At 36.3% G+C, this 20903-nt stretch overlaps 1 protein-coding gene and 1 non-coding gene across 2 annotated transcripts in view; one reads left to right on the forward strand and one right to left on the reverse strand.

Moving 5' to 3' along the window:
- Nucleotides 1-20903, reverse strand: part of rg (rugose) — a 728321-nt gene that overhangs the window by 588638 nt on the left and 118780 nt on the right. The window lies entirely within an intron of this gene.
- TRNAA-AGC (transfer RNA alanine (anticodon AGC)) lies at nucleotides 762-834 on the forward strand. The gene has a single exon. It is a non-coding gene; the product is annotated as a tRNA-Ala (tRNA).

Genomic DNA, 20903 nt, shown 5'->3' on the forward strand with positions numbered 1-20903 from the left:
AACGCGAGCATGAGAGTGATGATTAGTGCATATCACACATTCTTTTCAATTTTTTTCCTCTTAAGCATCTTTTTAAAAATGATTTTAATCGCAACACGCAATCACTATTTATCATGTTCTTAAATGTTTAGAGTCCAATAATATTCTTTTTCTGACTTCTTCTGCTGTCCAAATTGCATTTGCAGGCTCCGCGGGTACGAGGCAGGGGGCTTAGCCTAACACCTCTTTTAAGGTAGCAAAGCTCGAAGGCTCCCTTGGAAGCCTCGGCTCTGGCAGATACAAATTAAAATTTCACCGGATAAGGAAATCTGCATGGAGTGATCAGGCTCGAGTATCCCGCATGGGTACTCCGGCGTGGGCTGTCTCAAGGGCGCCCGAGAGGGCCGACCGCCGCTAGCACTCCTTTATTTTTTAATTTGTTAGAAAATAAAAAAAATTGTAAATTAGTTCGTGTACCATTTTTGTGACCTTTTTACGTATGCCGGATTGAAAAAACAAATCATACCTAAAATACACAAAATCTCCCACAAGAGTTTTATTCTTATCAACAATGTATTGTTCAGTATAAAATACAATTATAATAAGTTTAAGCAAAACAATGCTGCATTACTTTATTCACCATCAAATTAAAAGAAAACAATTAAAATATTGTACTTCAAATGAAATCGTTAAAACATTACAGTATTAATAGAAACGCATTACGTCACATTTAACAGAGTTGAGAAAGTGCGATATTTATAAATTCGTTAACATATATAATAGGGGGCGTAGCTCAGATGGTAGAGCGCTCGCTTAGCATGCGAGAGGTACCGGGATCGATACCCGGCGCCTCCAAATATATTTTTGTTAAAATTTAAAAAAATAATTTTAAAGTTTATTAAATTTCCAACAATCCTTTTTACTATAAAGGTGTTTGAAAATTTTAAATATATCTACACATAAATCTGTAAGGAATAGTTAGAGCTGTAGATGATATGTATGTTTGTTTCTTATTACACTCTGTTGTACCAGAGATATTAACTAAAAATAAAAAGATATAGGTAAGAAAGGCGGTCTTATCGCTCGAGGCGATCAAATAAACACTTATAGTTTATCTATTATAAAAATAAGAGGAGGAGGAATGGTATAAGAGTAGAGAGCAATCAAAAATAAATTTGAAAAAATAATTAAACCAATTGTTCCTACGTACCAGAAACGGATGAATGTCTGAGAAGTCCCCACGTAAGGAGCCACCATAAAAATGTGCCCCCCGCTTGAGCAATGTCAGTTACTTTAGTTTTAAATTAAGATTATTGCTATAATAGTTATTGTTTGCTATCTGATCAAGTCTTTGGTCGAGTGTCAATATAAATTGTATAATAAAATGTATAATAGAATATAAGACCCAAAAATCTGTGACGAATTAGAAATTAAGCATACTGTGATAATTTTAAAGGATATAAAAATAAAAAAACAAATGTAATATTTATTGTCAAAACTTAGAAATAAGGGAAAAGGATGAGGCGATGAACGAATGGCAATCAGAACGGAAGAGAAAGACAGATTGAAATGTGGTATTAATGAATATAACGACAGATCATCTAAAGGATGACAGCTGAGAGTGAGAATAAAAAAGGACTGAAAAATTAATAGAGATAAAAAAACAACCGTGTCCCAAACCATAAGAGTAGGATAGGGGTGCAAGCAACGGGGTCAAATTAAAAAAAATGTAACATCTTTCAGAATTATCAGTCTATTTATTGATTGAAAATAGGTGTTAAGGTTTTTACAATTACATGCAATCACAACGTGTGTCGGGGTAGCTAGGTCGAAGTTTAACACGAAATAGTCGTGTAATTAGGGCGGGCGGGTGCACAGGACAGGATTACGGGCACTCGGCTGCACGAGACTAATTTAACGCCGGGGACCTAACAAAGCGTCTCGCGGAGCACTCGTAGCGAACTTAAGCCTCCTACGCCCCCCCCCCTCGACGCCCCCCGCATGCAGTCCTGCCGCCGAGCTCGCTCTAATGATCAACTTCTTCATTTTCTCTATTTACATTCCCCACACGGTTTACATTGCAAATCTCTCTCGCTGCACATCATTTGCGTATTTTTTTATTGCGTGTTATATTTCTAATGATTCTTAATATATATAACTACACGACCAGTTTATAATATACATGTATATATATATATATATATATATATATACATATATGTACATATGTGTAGAGAGAGAGAGAGAGAGCAGTGGTAGCCCAGCGGTAGAGGACTGAGACTTCGTAGGTTGCGGTTTCGATTCCCGAGATACCGTGTTATATGTAACTCATACTTTGTGCATTAATTATATAGGATTGCCAATGGTCAGAAACAAGTTTTCACAAAATCGGCAACGTTTAGCAGAATTTTCAGAGTGTCCTCTGCGTATCATAATAACCCAACCCACCTGCCAAGCGTGGCGATTATGGTATCCCCCCCCCCCCACACACACACACACACACAGTTATCTCTGAGTAAGGACTCTGCCTTGCAGTGGTCGTTGATGGGAAAACTATTGCTCTTATTGGTATAAAAGTTGTCCAGAATTTTTTAATGTCAAAACTTACGAAAATTTTATGAAATTAAACTCTAATAATAAAAAAAAATTATCATCCGAATTTTGAAAAAGCCTTTACTTACTATATTTTCATTATGTTATTTATTATTTATGAAACTATTGATTTTTTGATCGGATGTTGCATACATCATTTGACAGCGAACGAGATACGTTCACCCATCTGAAGCTTTTACGTAATAACCAATCATCCTGTACATAAGAACAAATAAGAAAATACTTATATTTGAAAAAGACACATTGAAAACAATTGGCTATCAAAGGAACAAAAGGCTATAATGAAACAATGGCAAAGAGAAATGGATAGAGATTCAAGCGAATCTATTTTACAAGGACCTTGTGTAGCAAATACAACCACTAAGTATTTTTGTAGAGCCTTTTTACTGAAGGCAATCTAATTACAGAGGAGTTTTGTTGATAAAATTTTTCTTTAACACATATCTGGTTCCGACTGGGTTTAGTCCGGTTCCCATTTACTAAGTAACACGTTTTGTAAATATACCGTCCAAATGGCTTTCGTATCACTCTGAATGCCTTATTAAATTTGTGTACTTAATTGAAAATACGTATTAATTTCTTTTATTGTAACAAATAGTGCAAAAGTAATGTCGTAAATTGAAAAGGCAGCCATTTTGTCAATTGCACTCTTTTTACGTAAATTTGAGTTGTTGCTTGCAAAACATCTGGCTGCAAATTGGCGATACTTCTTCAATGTTAGCTTTTAAGGCTTGAAAGGTGCGTGGTTGGTTGCGGCAAACGACATCTCTAGTGGACCCAGTTTGCACGAGGTGCTCGGTGCTTTCTAAACGCTTTAGGAAGCCGATGCATTAAAACAACAGACATAAAATTTGACAAATGTTCAATATCAATAATTCCATATTCTTAAGGCGTGTATCGATCCATGACTTATTGACAACTAATTCTTTATATATCTATTATAAATGTCAAAGCTCAGTGACATTTGGCGCCACATTTGCAAAAAAAAAGACAGATTCACACTGTGACACTACTTTTGCACAACTGGTATAATTTTATACGTACAATTATGTGTCAGTTACTTTAATAAACCTAAAATGCGGCGTTATTTTTTAAATAAAAACGTATACGAAACAGCTAATAAATGTAACTTCCATATTTTTGTCCTTACGTGAGTTAGGTTGATCATCGTAGTTCTCACTCCAGAAACTTAAAGCACAAATGGCCGTGTACCTTAAGCTTTCTGATTGGATACCAGAAAACGATGACATTAAAGATATTGTAAAATAAGGAGTATGTAAATAAAAATTAAAAAAAAAACTTCAAATTATTTACCTGAAATGTAAGGTTCCTACACCGTGGCAGATAGATCGTGAGATCTTAAAAAAGGAAAAAAAATATATAGGGGATGCCCATGTACAGTGTTAGGCGTCCTATGGTTGAAATTATAACTTTTTGGGGTTCTATTTATAAGAGATATAATTTAAAAACAAAATTATTTCATTTACATCGGTAAAAAGCTTCGAGTACATTCGTTTAACACTTAATATACAACACGCCCAAGGCGTTTCGTATTAACAAGTCAAATCTTGTAATTAAGTTCCGTCGCGCTCCAATAAGCACGATAATTCTGGTTATCAAGTTGTCGCGCGAATGGCTCTCCTCGGCCGCCCACGTGAATCGAGATAATTTACGTAACACTGCTTTATGTGAGGCTTCACTTATCATTTGGCGCAAAAGTAAAGGCAATAAGGTTTTCGTAGTTAAGCGGTCCACATAAAGGCTCTATAATTTTAGGAGAAATATATAAAAGGTTAACCTTGGGGTAACAGTATACAGCAGAGAAGACACTCTGTGTTTGGCACTAATCGGTGTAACATAACTCCTGAAGATGCCTCGTGGAGGGGTGAAACACGTGTTGAGTAATTTGACGGTGGCGGTTGTGTGATTCGCATTGTTTGCCGCATACGCATTTATCAGCAGGCTGGCGAGCGGTGCAATTTGTTGTACGACTACCACTGCATGCGTGGAAGTGGCTAAATATTAGTCCTTTTCTTACTTAGGATGGACTTCCGCGAGGTAACGCCTGATTCCATTAAATACAGCAGAGAAGACTCATCAAAAAGTTTCGATCGAGGCAGTAAAATAATCCAGAATCTTCCCTTGCTATTTAGACCCTTATTATCTATGAGGTCCTGGTAACGTTGGAAAGAACAGTAGTATTTAACTATTTAATATCTCTCTCTATAACACAACAGCCAGCGGTTCAAATTGAACGATATATATCTATACTATAACTATTCTTCCTTGTCGTTGGGTCATATTCCTTACTAGTGAGAACCGTGATCCTTTTTGCAAAAGTTTATGACGTTGTCACACTATCTGCGCCGGACTTTGACGGCGTGTATTGCTTCAGCTACTGTGGTATGTGATTCAGGCTATGTTATTCAACATGAGATCATATAGAGTGACTACTTGAGTATTACTTGACATACAAAAAGAGTCCAATATGATAGAAACTTGAATCAGATTGAACTCTTCTTTGATGGCATCCTTTAACTTGTAGCTATCGTCGCCATTCGATTAAAAACCGGTCTTTTCGAAAACGATGTCGGATTTGTAAATCACGGTGTACGTCAACCTCCGATTATAATAGATAGTAGCTTTGCTGGAGTTTCCTCCGCTACTCCTTTCAGCGCTAACTCTTTCCGAAGTGTTATACGCCAAGCAATAGCAACCGGCTAAGCCGAGGCTCAGCCCCCTCCAACGCCCTTGTGTCGTTATGCTAAGGATATTATCGACGAGTGAGAGCTATAGTTGAAATCTTTTCGGGGGGCGCCTTGAGCTTAGTCACTCCATGAAACGTTCACAGAAGCGAGCTTTTATACAATACCAGGGATACATTTATCATTAAATAATTGCTGATTTTATGATGCAATAATAATGCACGATTATTCCGAAAACTAAAAACATATCGCAAACGAAACGTCTAATATACATTTGAATAAACACACACGAGTACGTAAAACTGGAGCGAAATTTTAGTGCGAAAACAAAGGTGGGGCCAGGCGTGAGTGTCGTCGCCCGGGGCAGACGGCCAAACGACCCGCCGCACGCGTCGAGTACCAGGCGAGCAGAGCGACGAGGAGGGCACGCGCCCCCCGCGCCCGCGCCCCACCTTACAAGTGCTATTTTTCACTCCGCGAAGTAGGTTTCGAGGAAGGTAATTAGTGGGCTGCACAAGAAACCTTACAGCCGCGAGTAATTTCCATATCATAAACGTTATATTATAAATTAAAATGTAAATAACTTTACTAATGTATTCAATGTATTCAAATCAAATCAAAAACTTTTTATATAACAGCCCTTATATTTGTATTAATAAAAATTAAAAAAACCAAGAAATTTCTGTGTAATTATCTTTTTATTGTTTGATCTTTGTCGTCTCCCGATACTTTTTTCTAATTGGCTTGTCCACGTCTCCCGACACTGTCACTGATTTTTAGATGTCGTTCCGAGTATCCGTGGCTACTGGACTTCTGATTAATTTGACAACATACTAAATACGTTAAATACGTTATAAATACGTTAAAGGATATAGTGCAAAATTAAAATACGAATCATTATTTTACATAATATCATTATTCAAATAGTTGCATACACTTTTATATCGTTAATTATTTTAACATTAAAAGTCGTAAGCTGCCACCAGTTCGGAACGCGTTCAGACGACCCCACCAAAACCAGTTGCTCTTTTAAATGAGATTTAACAATGTTTAATGTTTACATTATAATATCAATCATGTAAATGAATCAACGAACTTAGTGCCACACATTTCAATGAACTAAAAACTCTTGATTCCTATAAGATTTATTTAACAATGTACTTCTAATATTAGATTTAAAACCAAAGAAAGAAAGGTCTAAGATATCTTATGGAACTTTATTATATAATACACTTAGACCAAAGAAGGATTTATTAAATATTTGAAGAGGTAATGTAGGTGTTACGAGTTTATTTTTTTTCTTGTATTTGAATTTAAATATAAGCAGTTTTAATTACTCAACACTAATACTGTACCATGGCTAAACAGTTAAAAGCATTTGTTTAGAGTAAATACTTTTAATACAAAGAAGACGAAGAATTAATTCATTTATATAGACGGCTAGTGGGACTTTTAGATTCTAGAATGGAGATTAAGTCCCTATCCACAAGGTGGACAAACGCCTCAAGCTTGTCAAAAGAGACTGGACTGACTGCTTGTAGGCCACCTAACACCGGCCCTATTGTATTGCTGTGTATAGGCCATATACACCAGTGAACATCCTATGGCAGAACCGAATGATAATGAAACGTTTTTTATATAACAAAGACAGACAAGCCCCTACTCGTAAACAAGTTCTTTACCAAGATATAACGTAATTTATAAAAGTTTATTATTTCAAGTCAAACTCGAAAAAATCAATTTGTTTTTCCATAGAGATTGCTTGAAAACTCAATTCAAAACGCGCAAATCGTTTTAGATGACATTTTAAAATAATATTTAGCTTTCAATGCAGTAGCACTCAAAAGCATACCAAGAAAGTAAAAAAATAGAAAATCTATTAGCACAAACCTGACCTCTTCTCTCTTCTAGAAAGAATATACTCTTAATCCAAGAAATAAACTTATCGAAATATATTATATCGTCTTTTTAAAAATAAATGAAATTAAATTTGATTACAATAATTTACCTAAACATCTTCAGGTTATATTTGAAAAAATTAAGTTTAGAATTTTCAAAAGTAAAAGAAATTTCAGATAAGCGCCATCTCGGTAAGAACGAGCAAAACAAATGGAAAGTAGAAAGTGTTTCAAAACCGCCTGGTGGGAACTCTGTCAAACTACGAAGAGAGCGACAATCTTCCTTAGTGTACAGCGTGTCTAACAGATGGCGCTTATTAGCAAAATTTTATTACAGACCCCTTCTATCACTTTTTTATTTTAAAAATTTGTGTACGTTTTCTGCACCTTTGAGATTTGTAATATTAGCATTGTAATGTTCTGAAGCCTTATCTTAGCAGACTTACCTGAAACAAAAAAAAAACCACTGTTAACGAACAAATTTGACTAAAATCACGGTAAATACAAATGAATATATTTTCAATGACTAAAGATATAAAAACTTATAATTTTTTTTAATCTTTTTTAAAATTGTTACTGTTAACTGGGGCACTGTTATACAAATATGATATTCACAGTCGTTTTTCCTTAAAGAAGATTTAGGCTGAAGTATGTGTCAGTACAATTCTAAGAAAAATATAAAGATTCTAACAAAAAGCAATCAAAACGGACTCAAAGGACGCGAGAGTTGAGTTAGAGCAATGTTATTAAAGCGAAAGAAAACTATAATGGAACAGCACTTAAATACCCTAATGGTTACCAAGAGGCAGCGTATAACACTTATTACTTTATAAAATCAACTCTAAGTAACGAGCGAATAGAGTTAAATATTGAACGCTATTGAGCAGTTAAAGAAAATCTTCAGTCCGCGCCGACGGCAATCGTTTTCTCAATCTAACGTCGAGTACGGTCGCGAAATTGGATTTTTCTTTTAGATTTTATTTTCTTCGTTAAGTTTTAACCAAACGATTAAATTAATCGGGACTTAACTGTTATACGATTCTAACAAAAGTAATAATGTATTTATTTCCGCTGAGTTTCTTTCGATACTCGGGGTATTTCTCATTTGAAAAGGTAGTAGACTCAATGGTATTTTCTATATATATGTATATATTTCTATTTATCTGGCAAAGTTATGGGCATGTCGCGGTCCAGCAGAAAGTTTAAATATATAATTATAAATTACAATCTGTCCTTGCACATTTTATACTACTAGAAATAATTGGTCATATATTTCAAGAAAAAAAATATTTACTATGATTACATTGTTCAATTAGATTGGAGCTTCTTCTGGACTAAAGCTTCTTACTTGAAAATTAACTATATATTAACCCATTTTAAGTTATAACAACTGTAAGTAATCATTACGTATCTTAATAAGCATAGCTTTCTGCGCTTAAACGTGCGATGCGGCTTCAAAGGGACGTGAGAATCTTGTCGATGTGTCCCGATATCTCCGTAAGACCGGCCTTATGTACCATCATGTAGACTCGCTTTGTAAGGCAAGCACGTCCGATCGACTTGTGCATATTAATTTCACGAGCTACAAATCACAATATACTGCGACACCTCTGCGAAACTCCATATACAACTATATACAATACTGTAAAATGTCAATTCTTTATTTATTCTTCCGAATAAATTTCATACTCTTCTAAATGATCCCCGACCAATAAAACGCACTTTTACCAACGCTTTTTCCAGTCCTCAAAACAGTCGAACTAGTCTTTTTCCAGTACAGCCATCAAGAGCTTCTTTGATTCGGTTTTCATCTCCTCAATTATATCAAAACGGCGTCCCGCGTTGACCTTTTGAACTTGCTGAACATTTAGTAAACTCAAAAGTAGCACGGAGCAAAATCACGCCAATACAATGGATTCGGAACGTTAATAGTTGAATTTTGGCAAAAATAATCGCAAAGAGACAATACAGTATGACATTGAGCAATCAAGAAGCGTTTAGGACACAAAAGATTCTTCAAAATGATTTGGGACAAGCCAAATGATATTCGAATTTTCGACAGACAAACGCTTAGAAATGTTATAGATAGTCCTAACAACCTAAGAGAAAAAAATAGGTACCTTATACCCGGAAGTTTTAAATGACATTTACACACCTATAACCAATCATACCAACTACGTTACTGCAGCTAGTATACTGGATATGATTTATAAAAGTAATTAAACATTCGTTTATATTCTTTCTCTTAACGACATTAATACAAAATGCCCTGACAAGCAGTCGAAGTTAGTCAACGAACAAGATTTAAGAGATTCTATTCTGGACTAATAACATAGATTAGCTTGTTTCAACGAGGAGTCGTCTCTGTAATTACTAAAAAGTTTAGAGAAAAAATGGAGTTTTTCATGACCGGACTACGGCATTTAGGAAAGATGCCCGGGTTGTGTTTCTTTTGTTTATTTTCTATAGGTTGTATATAAAACAGGAAGAATTGCTTTCGTTGTATCTAATATAAAGATTGTTTTTCACTGTTTAAATGACACCATTATGGTGAAATCTTCCGGTTCCTGTGGTTTATAAGAAGGCTCAAGGTTAGCCAAAGAGCAATGAAGAGTGAGCACGGAGGTCCTCTACGTCATAGAACCTGAAACTAGGAGATCAGTCATCGCTTCGAAAAGTTTTCCAGTGACCAAGAGTCGGTTGACGCCGCGTGGCGAAGACCTCTATTGGTAGACCAACGACATTGTTCAAGGTCGCGGAAAATCACCGGATGGCAATAGCCAGGCAGCTCATAATGATGATCTTAAGAGGAAGGGTAAGCGTTCCGGTGGGCGTTTATCGGCTGATGTGTTTATGATGATATGTCAATTTATAATATAATTACTAAGATAATAAAGTTTTATGCTTCGTACAATGAAAGACTAGCAATACATAATTATGCGCCTATAGCTCCTGTAATTTCTAAAGCTCTTTACTTCTTCTTGTTCAGCTGATGGACGCTCACTGCAATGCGATCATCGCCTATAGGGTAGGCCCCCCCTCTAGATGGACCGACGCCTTAGGACACGGTCCCACGTCTTCCGGCTCGTGGTCGCCACTCGAAAACCTTTCGGACCGAACTGCCACCGGTTGTACGAGCGATGGCTTCGCCCGCTGCCACTTCCAGACGAGTAATTCTTGCATCAACGTCGGTGATCTTGGTTCTTTTGCGGGTCTCCTCATTTCCGATTCGATCTCGCAGCGATAGTCCGACCACAGCACTCAGAGAGCAATGGAGAGGCCATTGCTCTCTGAGTGACCCGTCATAAGTGACCACGTCTCGTATCCGTATGTAATTTAATATAAAAGGTTTTTGTACACGATATTTTTGTTTCTTTACATTCCTAAACGCATGACGTCAATTGTTTGACAGATAAGGACAGATGCTTTAATTTACTCTGTATTTTTTTCTTCATCATGCCTAAAGTAAAATATGAAAAAAATATCTGCAGAATCGTTCGAGCCGTTCTACAGTTATATGCTGAGCAACAATTTTTCCTTTCACTTTTCATTTATATACAAGACCTATAATTACTTTGACCGAAAAATGTTTTGTACTTATAGTCATGTAACCACATTTATCCAGAGCTCCGAAAAGCAACTCTTAACCGATTTTGACTAATGAGGTAACATTCCACACATCTTCATTCCGCACGTCAAAGTGAAAACTATATTCGAGTATTTTTTTAATGAATGTGTCAGAGGTTCTGCTATTTTTAATTTAATTTAACAAACGGTTGTAGTTTGCAAACTTGAGTTAAGCGGGCCCGGTTCAAATTTAAATTTTATATTTGCGGGTAAAGATTATATTAACATTGATTCTCCTATATGGTACGTTACCTTAAAATATATAAATAAATAAATCGACAAATACTATTTCTTTCTGGGCTTTTATGGTGGACTAAATCTTGAAGAAATGATTGTTATTCAAAGAAGGTATATTAACCGTTTAACAGCTACGTGGTGTTTTGCACACTGCGTTCTTGCAATTCGATCCAGCAAGACTTGCTAAACAATCAAACGACTAACTGGTCCAGTTACCTTGTATGTGGTTAAGACTTTTTCAAGTCTCTTTAACAGTGGCGTCTTAATCTAGACTTATCTATAAAGTAAAACAAGCGATTTCAATTTCGATCGTGTAAAATGTACACAGGTACGTAGATTTCATGACTTACTATTATGACATATTATATCCGTTCTTCTGTCTGTTCGTTGGCACAACCTTATCGTATTTGAAGCAGAGAGCTCTTTTCATTTCAATCATAGGACTTTCATATATCTCTTTTCCATTATAAATATTGAAAAGTACCGCATTTAGAAACGGCCTTCCAACCTTTTCTACCGACCTGTAGGTCGACAGTACCCCCCCCCTTGTTGATGGAAGTCTATCATCTTCCATTCGTTGTCGATCCGTGGTCTGCATTCTGGAACCTTGGAATCCTAGCGGCGCCTGCGGATCTCATTGTAGCTATAACATCCTCGCTACTGGCCATGACCCCTCACAGATTTCCAATAAGACCAATTGGAATCGAAGCATCTTACATTTTCTGTCTTTTGTTTTTGTTCTTTATTGACGTACTATTCTGCGCTTACCCCTTCGTATTATCTTCTCTAAAAGGCCGTAGAAGCCTTCTGTTACACATCTGCCACAAATCTCTTTACAATAACCCGGACGCTCACTCTGGACCCTCGGTTCAGGCCTTTATATCAATTATTTAACTGCCCAGTCAGCCACTAAGCTCTTGCCTTGACAGACTGGATGCGATTAAAATCTGTTTTATTAGAAGCAATACAAATATACAAAACTTTTTTTGTAACTAAAAGATGTTTGGTTATAGATTTAACACTTATAACAAATCACCCTGTATATCAATGACGTAATAAAACTTTTCCGTTTCGCAGTACACTGGCATCATGGTATCCGTTCAACTGGACAAGTTAAATGTAATCTGAATACAACGCGACGTACTTCTGCGTAAACTGGCCCCGTAGCCAGCCTCTTGTATCTTGTTTATTTAATTTCAATGCATCCTCACCTTTTTCTTTTATTCTGATTGGTGAAATTATTAAAAGGTTATTTTTATTCTAATTTCGCTTACTCCTCAAGCAACTGTTGTAACAACGGTTTCAAACAATCAAACTCGAGTCTTTTCTATAGAATTTGATCATCATGCTGAATCGCTCATAGATTTTTAACAAGAACAGTAGAAAGAGGTTTCAACCAGTTTTTTCAAAGGACTTTAACCAAGGTCACCTGTTCACTTCCTGAGTGAAGGTCCTACCCTTTGTCGGTCTGCGATCTTCACTGAATAGCCTTAAGTACTACTGCCAGATATTACACGAGAAGATATTTCGTAGTTTCACAAACTGAAAAATGTAATTCACTCAGTGATGAAGATTTTTTTCATTTACATATAATTTAACAAATCTACGTTCGGAGACCGGAACGAGAGCCATGAATATAAATTTATCTCCGGAGCGTTCTTTCATTAAAGCGGCAAAGCTTATTGCAAGTGAAATAAGAGTAAAGAATATCTCATTTAAGAATGAAAAAGCGGCGCGCCCGGGGCGGCGTCCGCCCGCCCCGCACCGCCTCGCTCCGCCCCGCCGCGTCCCGCCGTGGCCCCTTCCGCGACAAATCCCTCCATTTACATAAACGACAGCAATATGTTAGATAAACACATCAGGAACAACACGCTTAGATATCTCCAACGAAAGGATTTTTCGATCGACTACCTTTTATTTTATTAATACTCTCATAAGAAAGATTCATCTGCACTTTATTATAAAATAACAATTAATATTATAAAATCAATAAAATTTTATAAGGTATTTACATAGATATAAATCAGTTTTTTTTAAATATATACATGAGGCCTCTGACGCAAACAAAATATTTCTCCCAGAGAACCATTGGATGGACTTTATTAAATGATATTGTGCATTCGAAATGAACCTTCATACATATTATTTCTACATATATATTATATGCTTTTATCAGTAGTATAGTTTTTCTTTACTCTACGCATATAAGCATTAATTTCACGCGAAGCAATTATGTTCGAGTGTAATAGCGATAACGAGTGTGTTGAGAGAAGTCGCTAGGTGTGGGCAGCGGGAGACCAGTCGTGGGAATCTTTGTAGGAGGCCTCTGCAGGAGTGGGCGTGTGTGTTAAAAAGAAATGTGTTTTTGCGTTCGTTACCAATAGTAGTCTATGTCAAGGGTGGCCAAGCTCCTTATATTCCGAGCCATTATTCGAAATTTGAAATAAACACGCGTAAAGGAATATTTTATTTATTGAAATAAGGTGACAAAATTACAAAATACGTGTATTGAAGTTAGATATAAAATCACATATATATGACAGCACTCCCAATAATACTTTGAAGCTAAAAGACTCTAAATTAACATCAATAAACATGACGAACGTTGAGACATGATCTAAATGGTGTTCGAACGACTGGATCCTTGTAATTGGATTGTGGATTTGCATCGATTTAGACGTGAGCGCTAAAATGGAGCACGACAGATCACCGGTTAATTGGCGATTTCTATTTTAGCGAAATATGCATGGATTTTCGATTAACCCCTTCGTTAGAGTCGATTAAATATCTGTTTTGTTCGCTAAAATTGTTAACAGTGTGAAATGGAGAGTTAAAAAATTATATTTATTTATAAATTCCGCGACGGAGTTCGTATTGTCAGAAGGCCTGTCGCAATACACTAGTAAAAAAAATATTAAAATACTACTAAACTACTAAAAAAAATAAGGGTTGATCGTAGAGGGGTGAATATTTAGGGTTATATGTATTTTTGTACACTATCGTAAAAAAAAAACGAAAACATTTGTCTAAAAAATAAAAAATAAAAATTTAGAGGTGGACCACCGTTAACATTTAGGGGGATGAAAAATAGATGTCCGATTCTCCACCCTGGCACCCTGGCCGATATGCACGCTAAGATTCACGAAAATCGGTCGAGCCGTTTCGGAGAAGTTCAATCACGCACACCGTGACATGAGAATTTTATATATTAGAAGATATGACATGAGATATCTAAAAGTTTTCCGTTCTCTGATAGATTTAACTACTAAGCTTTGGACTCCATATAGAGACGAGACAAGAGGCTGATTGGTAACGACGCTTTGCATCGGCGGAAAGTTTCCTGTTTATCGACATTCTACAGGCTGTATTTTGGAGAGTGTATAGCGGAATTACACTAAATAATTCCCCCGTCTCCTTTCTTCCATATGACAACAAGACACAAGGATTTAAGACATCCTTACACGGCTGAAATTCCTTTCACCCGCACTGAGCGTTTTGCTGATACTTTTATAGTGCCAACAGCCAGGGTATGGAACAATCTACCCACGTCGTTGTTTCCAGCTAATTATAACTTAGGAGTCTTCGAGACAAGAGTGAATAATTTTCTTCTAGGCAAGCACATAGCATCGTAGACTTCATCGCTTAATATCAGGCGAGACAGAGGTCAAATACTTCAGCTATAAAGGGAATAAAACTTTAGGATAACTTCTCTAAATAATCGTAAAGATATTTTTAATTTCCTAATCTTTACGTTTTAATTTTAGGTTCCCTACAAGAATTCCTAGATATGCGGTTGTTCATCTATCGCCTCCACTGCAGAGATATGTCCTTGGTTGTAACTATTCTAGTTTTCAGGCTGTGAAAGTTATTGAACTGCTACAGTAAATCAGACGACATATATGTCAACTTCTTACACACACTTCATGACACATTGTGCACGTGTTAATTCTTGTGTTAATCATGGTAAGTCATTATTACATTAGTTCTAATAATTTTTTGTTGTCTACCTAACACTTATTTTATGTTTAAGATTGAGTATAGTAATATATCCAAAATTAAAAGTATATTATTAAATAAACTGTGTTACATCCAAATGTTTTAAGTTAATCGAAATGTGCGGAACTTGGTATATTGACTCAGTTACATGATTGATATTATAATGAACACACACACACACACAAGTATAGTTTCTGGCAGGCTCTACTCAACAGATCAGCGCTCCGAGCTGGTGGTAGCTACTGCTTATAATGTTATAACCTATACTACTCGAATAAAGACATTTTTTTTAAAAATTAAAACATTTTCACGATTTATTATTTTTTTAATTCCGTAATCTGCAACACTTAAGTAATTATAAATCTTTTGTTTTGTTTGACTTCAATATTCTCTCGCAAAATACTAATTCGGTTCGCATTACCTTCACGTGGAATATCAGACAAGACAGTACATTTACAAGGACATTTTATCAAATTTCGTTACACAAGAATATAAAATGACGCAAATATTGAAAAGGACGCATAGCTATGACGTCAGAGGTCCCGGGTAAAGTCTCGGGGCGAAGGAGCAGGCCGCCGCCGACGCCCGGGCGCTGACAGCGCTGACGTCATACTCGTACGACATCCCCGAATCTCTTTGTGTTCGAAATACCTTCGTAGCCAGAGATATAACTGCGTCGCTCACAATTGACTTGTGGATTTACTTTACAATTTGTTTCACACCTGATATATCAATCTAATTCAGTGCTTCGCAACCTTTTTGTGCCCCACCCAAATCTTTCTTTGATTCTTACGTCCCCCTATGTAACATACATAATTATTATATTAAAGCGAGGGTTAAACTCGTGTCAAGTTTATTTTCGAATTGCTCCCCTCATCAATCAAACTGCACTCCTGTTGGACGTGAGTCCAACATTGGTAAACACTGATCTAATCTATGTGCATTAGAGCGATAATTTAAAAAAAAAAATTGGGGATGCAGATAAGGTTAGCATTAGAAATAAAGAAAACCTTGTTATACCTTTCTCCGTGTAATGTCTCTTAACTATGAATGTAGTGAGGGCAACCTCCATATATCCCAGCTGCATATACTCTTCCACAACAGCTGCATATTCTTCCTTCAATTCTTCCTTCAATTCTTCGTTCTTTTCCAATTTTTTAAGTAGCATTTCCCAATAAAAGTCCTACGCCCCACAGGGAGGCAATTTGATTGTTATGTTTGGGGGGGGGGGGGGGGCAATTCCAAAGTGAACTCTACACTAGTTCCTACTAACTACTAAACCAATTCACTTTAATATAAAAATATATATGTTACATAGTGATATTAAATTTTTTAGAAAAGCTAAGGTCAGGCATGGCACATGAAGGGTTTATAATACTGGTCTAGAACAATACTTACGTATCGAACTATAGAGGCGTTTCAACAATTTAAGAAATCGCATTAAAAATGACAACATATATAAGGTTTTAGTAAGTTTATATCAAATTGGACAAAGTTAATTGTCTATCGTCTTGCTGTGCCCGCATCCAGAAACTTTCCGCGACCTTAACTATATCGTCAGTCCACCTAGTGGGAGACATGCCCACGCCGCGTCTACCGGCTCGTGATCATCATTCCAGAGACAGCTTCAACTGGCAATGCGCCCCGCTCACTTCCGTGACCTTGGTGGTAACTCTGAACATAGTTCTCTCCATTGCTCTTTGGGCGTCCTTGAGCCTTATAAAATAAATTCACCAGATACTTACTCTTCTCCTTCACCATTAAAAATATCTGTAGCTTACAATTCTTTGTAAACATTTAAGTGAATTCTATGATATGTAAACCCTTTCGCTTAAACTTCATATACGTAATGGCTTTCTGGTGTAATCACTTACGGGTCACCTTTCAGGAAACTTACCTGAAAAAGAAATGTATTAATTAGAATAAAAATGCAAAATTATTGTCAAACTATTTAATTATTTGTCGTTATTATGTAATAGATGTTAAGATAGTCAAGTTACACACATAGACCCACATCGGACAACAAACTTGCAGCGTTGAAGACTGCGCCTGAAGCATTTGTTACAGATAAATACCTACTTGAATGTCAAAAGGCAATAAATATTAATCGTAGTGTTTTCATTGCAGAGCTCAGTCTATAAGGTTTAAATTTTTGATGCCACATACATCTATACTTATAATCTGCTTCGTATTCTTCGCCTCTGAGGATCGTGACGCTATTTCAATTATTTGTCCAGAACTTTGCATCTACGCCGGACTTCGGAGGTACGTATTGCTTCGGCTACTTGTGGTTCGGACCTTCTCAACCAGCTCGAGAGGTTCCGGCCTTGTGGTCATCATTCATTTTTCTTTCCAGTGATTAAATTTTTTTCTAAGTTGTCATTGCTAAAATGTTATTGGTCGGTGATAAACTTTGTTCGTAATTTATTTAAAGTTTATTTATATTTAAATATATTATATAAATGCAACACCGTCTTATGACTTTTTGACACTTTGTTGGAAGTGGCGTAATTCCGCTGCTGTGAAAAAAATTGAGACTTTTGACTTTAAACATACTACAAGTTGTTTGGGCACTACAAAATCTTGTTCCATTCTCCTTGACACTGCATTAGGTTGCCAAGCGTAACATTTTTTAAGCATACATTGCATTTTATAATTAAAATCTAAAAATGGTTCTTATATCTTCATTACATTCACTCAACTTGACAATAAGAAAATAAACGAAGAATATTTTATAAAGCATTAATAGTCGATTTCTTTTTTTTTTAGAAAGTAACCTTTACAATATCAAAACCAGCCTGATACAAATAATACATGTTTTGCGAAAATACTTTTTCTAGGCCTAAAATGTCGATATTTGTAACCAAAATTTGTTTGAATATATGAAGCAAGTGTTCAGGTGACTTGAATCGTTCAGTATTTCTCCGTAGGGTTGAAATTAGAGACGACAAATCCGCCCTCGCACAAAAATATCCTTTGCAGAACTTAGCCACGGAAAATAGAAGAGCGATGTCAAATGTTTTAATAAAACCAGACGACTACAGTTTTCATCATAATAAATGTAAGTTTTTCCTTCAAATTTGCATACGGCATTAGCATTAATGAGCCTCTCGGTGTGCGCTCAGCGCTGCTCATGCTGCAGCGGTAAACATATTAGCACGTGCCGCGCGGGCCGCGCGCTAATGGCCGCTCGTTAGACGGACGCGGCCCGCTGGCTCGCCTGTCACACTTCCCTGTCAGTGTGAAGCGTTAAGTCAAAATATTTTTATAAATTGAAACAAGCTTCTAGAACGTTCTGGACATTGAGTACGGAAACGAGACGAAACGCGCTGGCCTTTCATGTTGAAATAGTATTAATACGTTGTACAATGTCTCGTATCAACGTACTGTTGGTTAATTGGAAATGACAGCTTGCTTCTGGTTTGAGGAGGTACAAGACGCTCATTTAAGATCTCTTCAATGACTAAGTTCACGCTTTACTACAAAATAGTATTAATAGTATTAATCTTCTTCATTACGAGTAGATAGGCGGAAAAAATGTAATCAGTTTGATGACTCTGTGTTTGGCACTAATCGGTGAAACATAACTCCTGAAGATGCCCCGTGGAAAGGTGAAACACTTGTTGAGTGATTTGGCAGTGGCGGTTATGTGATTCGCATTGTTTGCCGCATACGCATTTATCAGCGGGCTGGCGGGCGGTCCATTTTATTGCATGACTACCACTCATGTGCGAAAGTGGCTAAATATTGGTCTTTTTCTTGCTTAGAATGGACTTCCGCGAGGTAACGCCTGATTCCATTAAGTATGTATTCAGTTTGGTGGAGGTTCTAAAGAGTATGTGGTTACTATTCTATTTATATAAGTAAGTATATGATATTTCCACCCATAAATTAGCTCAATACAATAACTCTGGAACAATAAGGCTTGGAGATTTAAAATCTGTCAAAGATATTCCATTCCGTAAATGGAAATCAGCTAAGAACGGATTTTAATGTCATTGTGTAGTTTCTTTCTGCTTCTTTTCTACAACTATAACAGCTTGCAGAGCAGAGAATCAAAAATAAAATAGATTAAAAGTTAAGTAGATAATGAGCTAACTATCATTAAGAGTTCTATTGAAAGGTCCTATGTTGAATAAACGTACTTAATCTTTATATCATAAAAAAAAGTTTTCTTCCGACGTTCTTTACTAGATCGTCCGTCCACCTAGTGCGTGGATGCCCTACCTAACGCTAGCCAGTCCCTTGTCTTCATTTCAGAACCTAAAGGTCCCAGCGGCCATCTGTTCTGCTTGCTATGTTGATATTAAGTATCAATAAAATACACGGAACGGGCGGATTGCAAAATGAACCAGAAACATATGTAAAATATTCAGTGCAGTCGTGCTAGAAATTATTAAACTCGGATCCCAACAAATAATTAATTCAAATAAAACGTAAAGGTTGAGAGTATCTCTACAAAACAAATTTGAGCAGAAGCGTCGGCGAGCCCGGGCCGCACCTGCGGCTGTGAACTCAAACGCAGTTTACTTGCAAATACTCGGAAACGTAATTTGCGAGAGCAAAGGCCGGGCGCCCGCGAGGACTTCGTTTTACCTCACCGCGCTATTTCAGAGGATTTCCAAGTAAATACATCGCGGTCCATTTGAATAAAAGTGTATACATAGTGACAGGTACTACACAATAAAAAATTTTGAAAACGCCATCTTTTACTACATTATCATTACGTCATTAATTGAAAAATTCAGGAAGGCAGGAAACGTCAATATAGCTGTCACCCACAAAATATTTAGAGAAGGTTCAAAAAGTTGGTATGACTTAAATCCATTAGAACGAGTATCCAAATTATAGTTTTGTAACGACTGCAGAGGTTTTACACTGCAGCTGGGTTGCAAGAAAATTGACAATGTCATTAATTTCAAACATTCAAATATCAAAATTATTACATACTAGAATGCCGTTGACGGGTATAAAAGCCGATACTGGGGGCATTCTTAATCAGTCTATATCCTGAAGAGAAGTGAAGAACAAGAAGACTCACAACAGAGAGGGCAGTAGGAGCAAAGTGCTGCTGTGGGCGGAATCGCCGCCAGTTCCGTTGCCCGAACTCTAGAACATTAAAAGGCGTATGATGGAACCTTTACAAAATTTTACAATTATTGTTCGATTTTTAATTACAACGTTTAATAACGCTACTTAAAATTATATGTAAGCCTAGAATTATACTTAAAAAAATTACAATTACCTTAACATTACTAGTCTAGATCTGGAGCCGTTTATGTCTCTGTATATAGTCATAGATCTAATAGCGTTAATTGCATTAGTAAAGGAACTAACATTTAGAAGGTAATTACCAAGTACAGCTAAACTGACCACATCAGGGCTTTATATATATATATATACATATACACATATATATATATATATATATAAAATTCTCGTGTCACGGTGTTCGAACTTGAATTCCTCTGAAACAGCTTGACTGATTTTTACCAAATTTAATATGCGTATTCAGCAGGTCTGAGAATCGGCTACTATCTATTTTCTATACCCCTAAGTGATAAAGGTTGTTCACACTTAAAAAAATTTTTACGAAATTTTTTGTCTTTTTATGATACAGCATACAAGAATACATACAACCATAAATTTTCACCCCTCTACGATCAACCCTTATTTTTTATTTGTAAATTAAAATATCAATTTTTTTTTGCAAAACAACGTTTACGGGATCAGCTAGTATATATATATATACACATATAGATATATTTATTTATTTATAAAGCTTTAACACTTACAATCAATCAGCCTGTATTCATATTCATTACTTTGAAGCCTTACGAAGAAATCC

This window comes from Battus philenor, unplaced genomic scaffold, assembly GCF_028537555.1.
Source record: "Battus philenor isolate CCGP_79_NKW_IND1 unplaced genomic scaffold, ilBatPhil1.0.hap1 SCAF_22, whole genome shotgun sequence".
Taxonomy (NCBI): Eukaryota; Metazoa; Arthropoda; class Insecta; order Lepidoptera; family Papilionidae; genus Battus; species Battus philenor.